The 14,462-nt window shown below is 44.9% G+C and overlaps 1 protein-coding gene across 3 annotated transcripts in view; it reads right to left on the bottom strand.

Annotated features, from left to right (window-relative positions):
• The window catches only part of RNF38 (ring finger protein 38), a 115,154-nt gene extending 101,413 nt beyond the window's left edge, over window positions 1–13,741 (bottom strand). For all 3 annotated transcript variants that reach the window (XM_070431191.1, XM_070431193.1, XM_070431194.1), the window contains exon 1: window positions 13,667–13,741. The gene's annotated coding sequence lies outside the window, so the exon portion shown is untranslated. The remainder of the gene's footprint in view (window positions 1–13,666) is intronic.
• Window positions 13,742–14,462: the final 721 nt, after the last annotated feature.

Genomic DNA, 14,462 nt, shown 5'->3' with positions numbered 1-14,462 from the left:
AGTTCGACCACTCGCTATGATGTGCACTGACCACCAGGGGGCGGTGTGGAACATGGCGGGTGTTGGTGATGCGGTGCTGGAGGGCAGCAGTGGAGGCGCTGCAGCCCCAATGGGCTCCGACAAGAGCGGGACTGTGACAGGACGGTAGAGCACGTGAGGGGGCAGCACCAGGCCACGGCAGGGTGCCAGGCGCAAGCTGGGGCTGCAAGGCTGGGGGCACAAGCTGGGGCCCAATCCCTGCAGGCCACCCTGAGGGGCCTCACGCATGCACAAATTCGTGCACCAGGCCTCTAGTTGGTTAATAAAACCATATAGGTTTCAAGTACAACTCCATAACACATCTCTTCACACCGCATCGTGCACTCACCACCAAAGTCAAGTCTCTTTCCACCACCACCACCATTTATCCCCCCTTTGCCCTCTTCCACCTCCCCACCCCCGCCCTGGCCCCTTTCCCTCTGGCAGTCACTATCATTTTAAAACAAATGGCAGGATATATCTTTTGTTCAAGAATACCTTTACCGCCCTAACCGGTTTGGCTCAGTGGATAGAGCGTCGGCCTGCGGACTGAAGGGTCCCAGGTTTGACTCCGGTGAAGGGCATGTACCTTGGTTGTGGGCACAACCCCAGTAGGGGGTGTGCAGGAGGCAGCTGAACAATGTTTCTCTCTCATTGATGTTTCTAACTATCTCGCTCCCTTCCTCTCTGTAAAAAATCAATAAAATATATTTAAAAAAAAAAGAATACCTTTACCAACACCTACAAGTGTATCTACCCTCCACTTCCATGCTGTAGCCTCAGCCTCCACACAGCTTGTAGGGACAGAAAAATGCCACCAGAATTCCACCTTTAACTTCCTGCTCCTTCCCTCAAAGGCTCAGAAATTTTCTTTCAAAACCAGCAACCTAAGGCACCTGCCTCAGCCTCTCCCTTTTGCTCTTCTCTTATTTTCCTCCACAAAGTCTCAGGTCTGTCCTGAGTCAACTGCAAACACGGTGACTTTCTCAGGAAATCTGCCATGGGAACAACATACACATTTGTGCCTGAGAACCATACAGTATCACTGCTCAATCCAGCCTGACTTAGCCTCATACAACGATCTGCTTTTCAAGGCACTTCCAGTTTCACTTCTAGTTCCTACCAGGCTTACGCCCCGCCCCAAAGCAACACAGCCCCCCCTCTCTTCTGAGCTTTCCTGACACCCAGGAAGTAGGATGGTCTAGTCCAGTGGTCGGCAAACTCATTAGTCAACAGAGCCAAATATCAACAGTACGATTGAAATTTCTTCTGAGAGCCAAATTTTTTAAACTTAAACTATATAGGTAGGTACATTGTTATTAACATAATTAGGGTACTCCTAAGGCTTAGGAAGAGCCACAATCAAGGGGCCAAAGAGCCGCATGTGGCTCGCGAGCCGCAGTTTGCCGACCACGGGATTCTAGTCTAAGGGGTCCATACCCAACTTGACTTGCCTCTCTCTTCCTAAAACAATGTTGGACTCAAAGCCCCTTTTCAATTTGGTAACTTTTCTTCCATAGAAACAAAGAGTACTTTAACCAAGCCTTAAATTTGGGCCCTGGGTTTTTAATAACATAGCATCAGGAAAACTATTCCATCAAACAATTTTATTTTGAAAGGAAACATGTTTGCATCTCAAATGTGCTATAGAAAGATTTTGGTAAGGTAAAACTCATTTGATTTCTATCCTTACTTCATAGAATTGTTTATATTAAAAGCACTTGTCAATTGAGACAGTTCATTTTTTAAAAAAGATTTTGTTCTACCAAAAAGTTAGACTCAGCTCTGGCCAGTGTGGCTCAGTTGGTTGGAGCATTGTCTCCAGGTTGCAAGTTCGGGTTTCATCAGGCTGCGTATGAAAGACAACTGATAGATGTTTCTCTCTCACATCGATGTATCTCTTTCACTCTCTCTCTCCGTCCCTTCCTCTCTCTATAAAATCAATTTTTTTAAATGTTAAAAAAAAAAGTTAGACTCACAATTATGTACAATATTGTCTACTAGAGGCCTGATGCATGAAAATTTGTGCAAGAGTAGGCCTTCCTTCCCCTGGCTGCCGGCACCAGCTTCCCTCTGGTACCTGGGACTCGGGCTTCCCTCCTCAGGCCGCCGACAGGCACCCAGGAGAGGCTGGCTTCCCTCTCGCCCCAGCTTCGTCAGGAAGGATGTCCAGAATGATATCCGCAAAACGTCTGGTATAAGTAGCAAATTACCCTTTTATTATTATAGATACCTTCTAGAATCAAATTCTGACTTTAGCTTGGATTTCAACAAGGAAATTTACTTCATGAGTTGCACACAAATTAATTTTAATAAGGCAAATCTTTTGATTTGTTGCCTTTACTGGTGTTTTGGGTTAATTTTTGTTAAGTACACAATGGTAGCATTTATATAAAGTTAAAGCTAAAAAATATTATGAAATAGTAATAACTTCTGTTTTCAACAATACATGCATACACACCTTTTAACAGAAACATTAAATCATTAGATCACAAGAGATTATGACTCATATTCTTGATGTAAAGGAAAAATAGTTAACAATAATGTCTCCCATCAGAGCCCCCAAACATATTATAACTCTAGATATGTTCCAAGGCTAAGGTTCCTAAACAAACAAACAAATATATGGGTCGAAATTCCTCAATTATCTAAATTAACCAGTTTTTATCCCGCCTGAATAAAAAGAATATATCCTTCCTATGAATTAATTCCATATTGCTTAGTAATTCGGAAGACAGAGCATTCCTTTTTCCTTTCTAGGTATCCATAAGCAAAATAGGAGAAAAAGATTGAATTGGCACTTGACTCAAAGACAGGCTATGTTCCAAAAGTCTATAAATACTGTTTTGACCTTAGCATCCCATTTGCCATAGAACATTTTCTAAATGGATGGCCCACCAATGCCTATGAAGCCCATAATATAGATGAAATAATATTAGAAACACCATTTATAATTGCTTATGAGAAAATATACTCAATCTCATGATTCCAACTTTAGGCCATCTAAAGATAGAGAATTCCGATCAATTTTGAAGTAGTTCATTTGGGAACCACTATACTGTATTATTTCCTCAAATGATTCACTGTTTCAGACAGCATCAACCCAACTCCATGCTCTCCAACTGAAGCCTGAAATGTTCATATTCTGTGCTACTGAATAAAGGGGGATACATTTATGCTTTAGCTTGTGACAAATCAGTTTAGTGTGCAAATTAAGGCCAAAAAGAAGTCTAACATCCATCCTTATGCTGATTTTGGAGTGGTGGGGAAGTACCCATATCCACAAAAAGGTGGGATTCAGAAGTTCCTCTACATCAGCGGTTCTCAACCTGTGGGTCGAGACCCCTTTGGGGGTAGAACGACCCTTTCACAGGGGTCACCTAAGGCCATCGGAAAACACATATATAATTACATATTGTTTTTGTGATTAATCACTATGCTTTAATTATGTTCAATTTGTAACAATGAAAATATATCCTGCATATCAGATATTTACATTACGATTCATAACAGTAGCAAAATTACAGTTATGAAGTAGCAATGAAAATAATGGTATGGTTGGGGGTTACCACAACATGAGGAACTGAATTAAAGGGTCGAGGCATTAGGAAGGTTGAGAACCACTGCTCTAGGTAGGGTCAAATTTTTCCTTGAAAAGTTCTGTCTCTGTGTAAGTACCCAAACAAGCACTCAGTTAAGTTCAGAATCAGAGTACATAGATTTTCTAAGAAGGAATTTAAATATGCCTGATCTGAAGTAAACAATACAGGTACTCCTACTCCCTTTGTGAAAAATGAATGACTTTTAAAAAAAATCAATTAAGTAATCCTAATACAATAATTCAGAACTTAAAAAAAAGGAAAATAAATATCAGGAAGAGCAAAGGTACATTACAGACTGAAATCCTCTTCACTGGCTAAAACAGTGATTACTTTTTATATTCAATCTTTTGTTACCAAAATTAACAGCTAAGTTTGCTTAGACTATCTAAAGCAGTGGTTCTCAACCTTCCTAATGCCGCGATCCTTTAATACAGTTCCTCATGTTGTGGTGACCCCCAACCATAAAATTATTTTCGTTGCTACTTCATAATTGTAATTTTGCTACTGTTATGAATCGTAATGTAAATATCTGATATGCAGGATGTACTCAGGCGACCCCTGTGAAAGGGTCGTTCGACCCCCAAAGGGGTCGCGACCCACGCTGATCTAAAGTGAGATGTAGTAAAGCATGATGGTTAAAAATACACATTCTGGAACAAGACGGCTTGGGTTCATATCCCAGATAACACTCTTAACTGCATCATCTCTAGCAAGTTATTTAACCTCTCTGTGCTCCAGTTTCTTCATCTGCACATTAAGGATAATGATGGCATCAAAGAGTATTGTGGTGAAAATTAAATGAATTAATCCAGGTAAAGCACGTAGAACAGAACATTGCATACAGTAAGCAGAGAATAAATGACCACTATTATTGACATATTTGCCCTGGCTAGGTGGTTCAGTTGGTTGGAGTGTCATCCCATATACCAAAAGGTTTTGGGTTCAAATTCCAGTCAAGGCACTTATCTAGGTTTTGGGTTTGATCCCCGGTTGGGGGCACCTTCGAGAGGCAATTGGTTGATGTTTCTCTATGACAGTGATGTTTCTGTTTCTCTGTTTCTTTCTTTTTCTCTCTAAAAATCAATAAAGACTTATCCTTGGGTGAGGAGGATGATGATACTACTACTACTACTACTACTACTATTACTACTAATAATAATAATGGTCCTGGCCAGGTATCTCAGTTTGGAGCATCATCCTCATATGCCAAGGTTTCAGGTTCAATCCCATCAGGGCACATACAAGAATCAAAATGAATGCATAAATAAGTGGAACAACAAATTGGTGCTTGTCTCTTTCTCTTCCCTCTCCTCCCTTCCTCCCCCTCTCTAGAAAACAAGGTCTAAAAAATACTTAGAAGGGAGCCACTTAATTTTTTGAGCTGATTAGATCTGTGCTTTAGCGATGTTAATTATCAAGGTTAAATCATATCACGACCATTAATGCAATTGTGACATTCTCTGTCCTATGAAGGATTAGCAGACCCCAAAATGCATTTGCTCTGCTACCACACTGTCAGAATCTATCACTGAACTGTTGCATATGTAAACCATACCTGAAATCCTCACTGTGCATGGTACATAGTAGGCACTCAATGTTTTATCATTTAGTGGCCACCAGAGAGCACTGAAGTAAAAAGAGTCAGAGGTTAATCCCCAAAGGAAATAGATATTATAGATGAAGCAAATGAAGTAGCCAAATAACAGTTTATTATTAAGCTAAAATATAAGTCACTGTTAATCAATATACTTGCCTAAAACAGTGAGGGTGGGTGGGGATCAACTTTACTTTTTAAAGTAGATAAAAATGAATCCTTGTCTATTTTTTTCATATAACAATTTATTCATGATAGGTCAACTTGCTCAAATAAATGAAAAATAATAAAAACTGGCAAGGTCAATTTTTAAAGCTAATTCTTGAATATTTTTAAACCTCATAAAATTTAGCTGTCAAATTGGTAGTCTTTTCAAAGGCTTACTAGGGTGATGTCTTTATAATGGACTACCCAGGAGTATCATGTTAAGATAAATTTAAGGTAGATTTTCTCAAGATATCTGCATTCCCATGTTCACAGCAGGATTATTCACAATAGCTAAGACAGGGAAACACCTACGTATCTGACAGACTAATGAATAAAAATGTGGTACATACATACAATGAAATATTATTCAGCCATGAGAAATAAGAAAATCTTGCCATTTGCAACAACATGGATGAAATTGGAGAACATAATGCTAAGGGAAATAGACAAATACTGTATGATCCCACTTAAATGTGGAATCTAAAAAAATAATTTTTTTTAATTTAAAAAGTAAAACTCATAGAAACAGTAGAATGATGGTTACCAGGGGCTGGAGAATGGGGGAAATGAGGACATGTTAATCAAAGGGTACAAATCTTCAGTTATAAGATGAATAAGTTCTGAGGATCTAATGTGCATGCAGCATGGTGACTGCAGTTAATACTGTCTAGTCTACTTGAAATTTGTTATAAGAGAATAGATCTTAAGCATTCTCACAAAAAAAAAAAAAGGTAACTATGTGAGGTGATGGATGTATTAACATCATTTCACAATATGTGTGTGTATACATATATACACACATATATATATGATCATCACTTTAAATATATACAGTTTTACTTGTCAATAAAAAGAGTGGATTTCCTCAAAAATCATGCTACATGGTAAAAATAAAGGTCCAACTCCTGACCTGATTCCAACAAGTAATTAGAGGAAAGGCCAACTCACAGTAGCCGTAGGTTTCCATGGAGTAAACATTCTCTACCTGGCTGCTTCACTCACCACAGATGTCAGTGCTAATTACAACAAAAAGGACCCCTTTCCCTTCACCTTGAGGAAGGGGTACTGGAGTCCAATATCCTAACTGCAGTCAATTGTTTAGTGCGTTTCTTTAAAAAAAACAAACACAAAAGTTTGAGACACTAGTAAGAGTAATATAGTAATAGTCCATTTTAACACAGTAAGAAAAAAAAATGTTCAAAGAATACCAACAGAACTTGGAAGCACATCATGACATAGGATGATTGATATAAGAGTTTACATGCCCAGATCGATTTTTTGCTGGTGGTAGTACAGGGAAATCAGCTTCCCAAATATGTCAGTTAGTGCTTATTTTTAGAAACTTAAAACACACAGACATACAAACACAGAGATTAGTAAGAGCACCCTTGGATAATAAGCAAGTTATTTATGTGGTTTTCTTGAGCAATCAATCATTCTGGCAACAGAATCATAAAGCAAAGTAGATTGGGACTTCTACACACCTTCTTCTAATGTACTTTTAAAGTAACTGTATAATTTAGACTAGACTAAAAAAGAAAAGAAAAAAATAAGTTTCAGCTGTCTTGTGCTTTTTTAAAATTGCAAGTATTAGACTTTAAAAACCTGAAATGTATTCACTTAAACACATTCCCATCAGCATTACCAACAACACTCCATTATCCATTTTGGTACTGTCTCCAGATGCTTTTTAATCCCCGCCTGACTTCTCCCTACCAACAAGTACTTGGATACCATCTTTACCCTGCCTACCCCCATTACTTCGTTGTGCTTAGGGAATTATAATTACAATGATCCTGCCTTTAGAACATCCTCAGAGCACAAAACCTCTTTGTATGATTGGGGGTGAGGGGGGCGCCTTCCAGGCTCCACAGCAAAGGGTGGGTGGTGGCAACACAGGCAGCCATGAAGGGGAGCTGGAACCACAATGGTGGCCCTTGGGTCTGACTCAATATTGTTTGAGGGGTTTTATTTGCTGGGTGCCCAGCCAAGAGATCTGCAAAGCTTCTGTACCCTGCCCATGGGGGAAACGGGGGATGGGCCTGTCCTGACAGATGGGTAGATCACCACCAAGACCAGAAGGCCAAGGAGCAGAAGGAAGCATTAAAAAAGGGAGAAGCCCAGCTGGTGTGGCTCAGTGATTGAGTGTCAACCCATGAACCAGGAGATCGTAGTTGGATTCCGGTCAGGGCACATGCCCGGGTTGTGGGCTGGATCCTCAGGAGGGGGGATGTAGGAGGCAGCTGATTAATGATTCTCTCCCTCTCCCTTCCTCTCTGTGAAATCAGTAAAAACATTTTTTAAAAAGGGAGAAAAAGCACACCTCTATACTGTTCTGAGGAACTCAGGTAGTGAAGTCTCTGAGTCTCTACCAATGAAGGCCATCACTCCAGTGAAGCAGTAGTTAGTATTGGTGGTAGTGCTATACAGTAGGTGCTCAAATATGTATTGCGGTGGCAACAAAAATCTACATGGGAAGACAAATTTATAAAAATATTTTTTGTTAATTATGACAGTCCCAACTTCTATTTGCAAAAGTGATTATGAAATGAATACTTGTTTTACTTAGCCTATCCTACTACTTCCAATCTAGTCTTTAAAACTGCTCACTTTCTAGCTTTTGACAAAACCGGTTTCGACTGAAGACCAGTGAGCACCATCTGCAGACAGTGAAATCAAAGGTGCTGAAGCAGAACTGATACAGACAGGCAACTTTCAACTCAAGGAACATCCCCAAAGCACTACAAAATATCTTCTGCTTAATTACTTGCTACTCTCTCTTCCATGTATGTATGTCTTTGACTTCTTACCACTTCTTCCCTCTTTTTTTTTTTTCTTTCAAGAAGGTCAAATGATTATATATATCAAAACTCACAATCTCTCCTTATCCCCCCCCCTCATTTTTCCCCACAAAAGCAGATGAAATTTTCCATATAATGACTGGAGGGAAATATGATAAACCCTAGTATAATCCCATCAAATCTCCTCCTCACCTGCCCAACATCACTCCAATTAACTATTCTAAGTAGTTGCTAGAATAGCACTAATATTCATTTAAGCAGAACAGGAAAAAAAAATAAACTGAAACTGCTTTAGGTATAGTCTATAGGTGAGAACTGTTTATTCTTCTTGTGTGGGGATAAGACTATTTTAAGCCTTTTTTGTTTTATTTACATACGTTTTCTTTAAAATTTTCCTTCAAAACAGCAGCAAAACCACAAAGGAACTCTCAATCAATCACCCTCAATCATGTTTTAAAATAATAATAAAGATAACAGAAACCACTTCAAATGTACCTCTCCCTTGAGCCTGCAGAACAGCACTCTTCCATGACAACTGTTCTGAAAAACACACTGCTATTATTTGAAAAAGCAGTAGAAAGTCCAGCCTTGTCCTTGCTTCAGCACCGCCCCCCCCAAGAAAAAAAATGAAGCAGCAGGAAGTATAAACAACCACTTAATGGAAAATACAAATGGGTAAATATTTTTTAAATTGGCTAAAAAGCCTAAGGTCTTAAGAAATTCAGAAATGCTATGTAAGGGGAATAGGAAGAGGAAAATAAAATTGTATTTCCCCCTCAAAGTGAGCACTGTAAGAATGCAAGAGCAAATGTGGTGCATAACTACTTTCCTTCACTTACCAGATGCTTTGTCTTTTTAACGCTTTCTCTCTCATTCTGTCTTGCCATACATGATAGTATTTTCTAAATAATTTATTCTGTATTATTTCTCCAGCTCCATAACAAATTTTACAATGTTAAACTGAACTCTTTGATTCAACTGAGCATGGTGATGAAAAGTTCACATAGAGAGCCGAAACCGGTTTGGCTCAGTGGATAGAGCGTCGGCCTGCGGACTGAAGGGCCCCAGGTTCGATTCAGGTCAAGGGCATGTACCTGGGTTGCGGGCACATCCCCAGTGGGAGATGTGCAGGAGGCAGCTGATCGATGTCCCTCTCCCATCGATGTTTCTAGCTATCTATCTCTCTCCCTTCCTCTCTGTAAAAGATCAATAAAATATATTTTAAAAAAAAAAGTTCACATAGAGAAAACTCTTGGGAGTCCCAGGCCCAGCACCAACCAGCCCTCTTTACAGAGCCCACGATGAGTATGGATGGCACAATTAGTTACAGTTGGACCAACAGCTCCAAAACTACGGGGCCATACTACATCATAAAGCACTTTGTGAGAATTAGAAAAGGACACTTCCTCTCTGAGGGGACACAGTTGCATACGCGGTCTTCATATCGGTAAGTGGAGCATAGAATGGATTTCCACTCAAAACAGGTCCCCTTGTGCTGGGCACAATCCATACAACCCTGCACAGCAGCCCTGCAAAAGTGTACCTGGGGCAACAATGCACCTCCAAAGTAGGTTTTCAGAAAAAAGAACCTCATCAAAGACAAATAGGCATTTTCCAAATTACATTACCAGAAATCCTCACATTTGTTAAAGAAATTAATTCCTAAACATATTAGGACTAGAGCAAAATGGGTCTAGCAGAGAAGGAAAACTAGCAAATTTGGGAGGAAGGAAACTTCCATCTCGAGGGATAATCAGTTGTTTCCTAAAGCCCCTTATCTTTGACTATCGGTTCAAATAGCTGAAATTCAGCTGCAAGTCAGATAATAAACCACTCAAACCATCACTCTCACCTTCAGAGAAAGGCATGAGGACATACATTTTACCTTTGGGTGTTTACTGGTACTTTCACAAAATCTACTAGTTTTCCTTCTGTTAGACCAGTGGTTCTCAACCTTCTAGCCCTTTAAATACAGTTCCTCATGTTGTGACCCAACCATAAAATTATTTTTGTTGCTACTTCATAACTGTAATGTTGCTACTGTTACGAATCGTAATGTAAATATCTGATATGCAGGATGGTCTTAGGCGACCCCTGTGAAAGGGTCGTTCGACCGCCAAAGGGGTCTCGACCCACAGGTTGAGAACTGCTGTGTTAGACTCTTTTTGGCTTCTCCTATCCTAACTATAAAACCACATATTGTGACACATTGGTTAAAGTTTGTAAAACCTGCTAAATAGTGGGTAGTGGGCCCCTCAGCTACCTGCATGAAAATAAGAGGAAAAGACAAACTGGATATGAACACTCAATGGTTTCCATCCCTATCATTATTTTATGCCCTACAAAAGAGCTAAGTATTACATGGATCCAAATTAGTCCCAGTCATGCAAGAGGAAGGAGCTAGACAGGGGCAAAGCTGAGATGGAGTACAGCCTAGAATCAGAAGGAGCCCAAGGCAGTGGATCTCAATCTTTAGTGGGCATTAGATTCCTGGGTCTCCTCCCGCCCCCTACATCTGATAAGTCAAAATGTCCTGGAGCATTTATATTTTGATAAAGCTCAAACTGCTAACCTAGCTACACTAGAAAGTTTAGAACCACTGGGAAATCCTCCACACCTTTCAGCAGTCCCAAAATAAAAGTCCAACACAAAACTTGGCTTTACAGGTCAGAAGCGGGTGAGAAAAGAATCACCTGCCTGCATGCCTAATAGGCTGTACAGGACTAAAGCCTGTGGCTAGTTTCATTATTATGGGACAAAACCCATGTGCTCTATAAACAAAGAACACTTTTTGCATGTGAGAAATATTTCAAACACCCGAAAATATTTTAAATAATACAATGAATACCTCTGTACCCCATACCCAAGATAAGCAAATCTTAATTTGCAATTTTCTGATTTAGATTTTTTAAAATAATAGAATATTACAGTATAAAGCTCTCTGTGTATCCCCTCCAATCCCATTGCTCACCTTCTCCTCTCAGAAATAATCACTACCCTGAATTTGGTGCTTTTACCATGCATTTTAAAAAAATATTTTATTGATTTTTAGAGCCAGATAAAAATATCAATGAGAGTGAAACATTGATGGGCCACCTCTCACACTCTCTTACCAGGGATCTAGCCCACAACCCAGGCATGTGCAATGACCAGGAATCGAACCAGAGACCTCTCGATGCATACCATGTATATTTTTATAATTTTACTACGTAGTACACAGTGGCCACAAGCTATGATTTTCAGACTTTATGCAAGTGGAAATAGTTGTAAATTTTGTTACTTGCTCCCCCACCTGATGTTAAGTTTGTGAGATTCAACCATTTTAATGTACGTGGCTATAGTTTCTTTTTCACAATGCTTTAATTGTGTGGGACAATCTAACAATGTATGTGTTCCCCTGTTGATGGATAGTTAAGCTGCAATGAGTATTCTTATACTTCTTTTGTACTTATTTCCTTGGACAAGTGTGCAAGGACTTCTTCTAGTATATACCAGAAATGAAATGGACACTTTGAGTAAATAGGTACGTTTGCCTTCCTTCAACTAAACTTCACTATATTACTCTCCAAGGTGGTTGGACCCATTTACATTCCCACTAGCAGTATGAAAAATTGATTTCCCCACAACCTTACTAACACTTTATTATCACAGCATTTAAGTTTTGCCAATCTGATGGCTGTAAAATGGCATCTCACTGTTGTTTCTATTTGCATTTCCCTGATTGCAAGTCTTTGATAAATAAATTTTCATGCTTTTATATATCTGCCAAATACGTGTTTCTCACATTTTTTTAGAAAAATCTCACATTTTTTTAGAAAAATCTAACTCATCTTGTCTGAATCCGGGCAGTTCTTCCCAGCAGCCCCCACAGCTGGAAAGCTGAGGTACAGGAGGGCAGCAAGAAAACAGCTGACTTAAACAAGGAATCATCTTGGACAAAGGGCCCTAATTAATGCATTTGCTAATTAGTCTTCCCTCCTCTCTTTTGTCAAGCCTTACTTCCAAGACACTACTATGGGCCCGCAGCCTTAGCACAGGAAAGAGAATGGAGGTGGGTGTGTGAAAGCTAAAACATTTATGTCAAAGTACTAGAACTGTCTTTACTTAAAGAAATGAAATGACTGCAGACTGATAGCTATTCCTCGACCTTGCAGGATACCACTCACCTCCAACAGACACCTTTCAAACGCATCACATTTGGTTCCCCCTTTGAAACATCCCAATCTTTTCCTCTGGACTAGACACTGCCCCCTCCCTTTCCCCACCCTTTCCCCTCCCCTCCGCCACAATGACTCAGTACCCTCTCCTGTCCCCCATTCTACAGCGACTAGCTCCTCAGGACCCCTTTTGATCGCCTTTAACACGTAGCACGTTCGCTCTCTCCCCCCTTCCTCCGGAACTCCCAAGCCTTCTCCTTCCCTTTCCAAGATGCACCCAGAGTAAAAACAACCCAACTCATCACCAACCCGAAGAAAAATGGGCGTCCCATGCAAGACATGGTCCCGCCTGACATGCCAGGCAAGCCGGTGACTTGTCCCAATCCTCCCAGCCTCCGTTCCCCTTCGGGCCTGGGAGTGACTCCTTCCCCGGGGGTTCTGCAAGTTTGACCGTTCAGATCACCGGGGGAGACGGTGTCGGAAACCCTTCACCGGGGCCGCCTAGGCACGTCTGCTGCGGGCAGGAGCGGGGCTCGGGCCGGGGTCTCCCCGAGAGGAGGCAGACCTCCCCGCGACTCCTTCCGGCCGGGTGGGCAGTCCGCGCCGGGGGGGGGGGGGGGGAGGTGGCCCGGCAGAGCCCGGGCGGTCCCCGCGAGAAGTTTCCCAGCGCGGACCCACGCGCCCGGGAAGCCCGCCCCCCGCCCCAGCACCCCCGGCACGGAGCCTCTTCCTCCGCGGCTCCCCACACCCGCTCCCCAGGGCACCCCCAAGCCCCCCGGCGGCCCCCTCCCACCCCGCAGAGACCCGTTCTCCCAAGCACCCCCAACCGCGTTGGGTGGGCGGGCCAGGGCCAGGACCCCCTCCGCCCGGACCCGCCTCCCCCCGTTCTCGGAAGCGGGGGGCCCTTCCTCTCCCCCCCACCCCTCCCCCCGCTCCCGGCCCCCGCCGCCCAGGGTGGCCCCGGTCCCGGCCGGGACGGACACCCAGCCGCGACGTGACCTTGGGCCAGTCACTTCCCGCGGCGGGAGCCGAGCCTCAGTTTCCTCCCCCGCCTAGCGGGGACCCGAGCGTCCTGCCCGGCCGCCAGGGGGAGGGGCTGCCGCCGGGGGACGCTTTGTGAGCCGCGCGGCGGGGACACGGCTCGCTGGGCTCGGGGGCCGGACAAAGCTGACCCGGCCCGCGCTCCGCCCACCCCGCGGGGCCGCCCGGCCGGACCGCCGCCGGTGGGCCCCCCGCCCCGGGGCCAGCCCGCCCCCCTCCCCGCCCGGCCCGCCCCTGGACCCGTACCTGCTCCCAGCGCTCGGCCGCAGGCGCCGCCACCCTGGGCGCCCGCCCGCAGAGGCCCGTGGCCCGGAGGGCTGAGGCGGCCGGCGGCGGCGGGCTCGGGCCGGGGCGGCGGCGGCGGCGGCGGGGGGCGCGGGCGGCGCGGGGGCCCGAGCTCCGCGGGGCCCGGCCTGGGAGACGACGACGGAGGCTGGAAGTGCGCGGCGGCCGCGGCTGCTGAGGTGGCGGCGACCGCGGCGGCGGCGCTTCCGCTCATGGCGGGGCCGCGGGCAGCGGCTCCGGCTGCGACTCGACTCCGGCGCGGCGGGCGCTGGCTGGGCCCGGGCCGGCGGCGGCAGCAGCGACGGCGGCGGCGGCGACGGAGGCGGCTCCCGGAGGGGGAGGAGGCGGAGCCGGGAAGCGGCGGCGGCGGAGGGGGCGGGGACACGGAGGGGGCGGGGACGCCGCGCCGCCGCGCCAATGGGCGGCGTGCTCCGCGGCGGCGGCTCCCGGGCCGGGCCGGCGGGGCGAGGGGGGGTCCTCGGCTGCGGGCGGGGGCGGGGGAGCTGGGGTCCGCCGGCCCGGGAGCCGCCTCTCGCGGCCGCTCCTCCCCCGGGGCGCGGCCGCGGGCCTCCCGATCCAGGCGCCGGGCGACCCCGGCCGGGCTCCGTCTGGGGCCCCGCGGCCCTGCCGACCCGACGCCGGTGTCCGCGCCGCGAGTTGGCCGGGTTTGGGGCGGGGGGCGGGGGTGGGTGCTGGTCGCCGGCCGCCCGCTCCACGATTGCGCCTCCCCGGCCGCCCTCCTCCTACACCCCCTCCC

This window comes from Myotis yumanensis, unplaced genomic scaffold (assembly GCF_028538775.1).
Source record: "Myotis yumanensis isolate MYYU_CA2020_CCGP unplaced genomic scaffold, mMyoYum1.0.hap1 SCAF_12, whole genome shotgun sequence".
Classification (NCBI taxonomy): domain Eukaryota; kingdom Metazoa; phylum Chordata; class Mammalia; order Chiroptera; family Vespertilionidae; genus Myotis; species Myotis yumanensis.
Note: the sequence above shows the minus strand (reverse complement) of the source record. Positions and strands in the feature narration are given on the sequence as shown.